Here is a 231-nt window from a genome sequence, read left to right on the forward strand (position 1 = left end):
GCAATTATCAACATGTAGAACTATAAAATATACCCCTCTCGTTCTCACACAAAAACACGTAAAGAACATGCATAATATATATACACTTAGTCACACTAAAAGAAAGATGTATATATTTCCAACGCCGCTAAAAGCTAAGCGCGCGCGCCGTTTTATTTTCTGATACGTATTCATCTACGCAATTTCAGTCCCGTAATGTGTCAGTCAACGATGTAATAACGTAACAGGTCC

The sequence above is a fragment of the Penaeus monodon genome, chromosome 25, assembly GCF_015228065.2.
Source record: "Penaeus monodon isolate SGIC_2016 chromosome 25, NSTDA_Pmon_1, whole genome shotgun sequence".
Classification (NCBI taxonomy): domain Eukaryota; kingdom Metazoa; phylum Arthropoda; class Malacostraca; order Decapoda; family Penaeidae; genus Penaeus; species Penaeus monodon.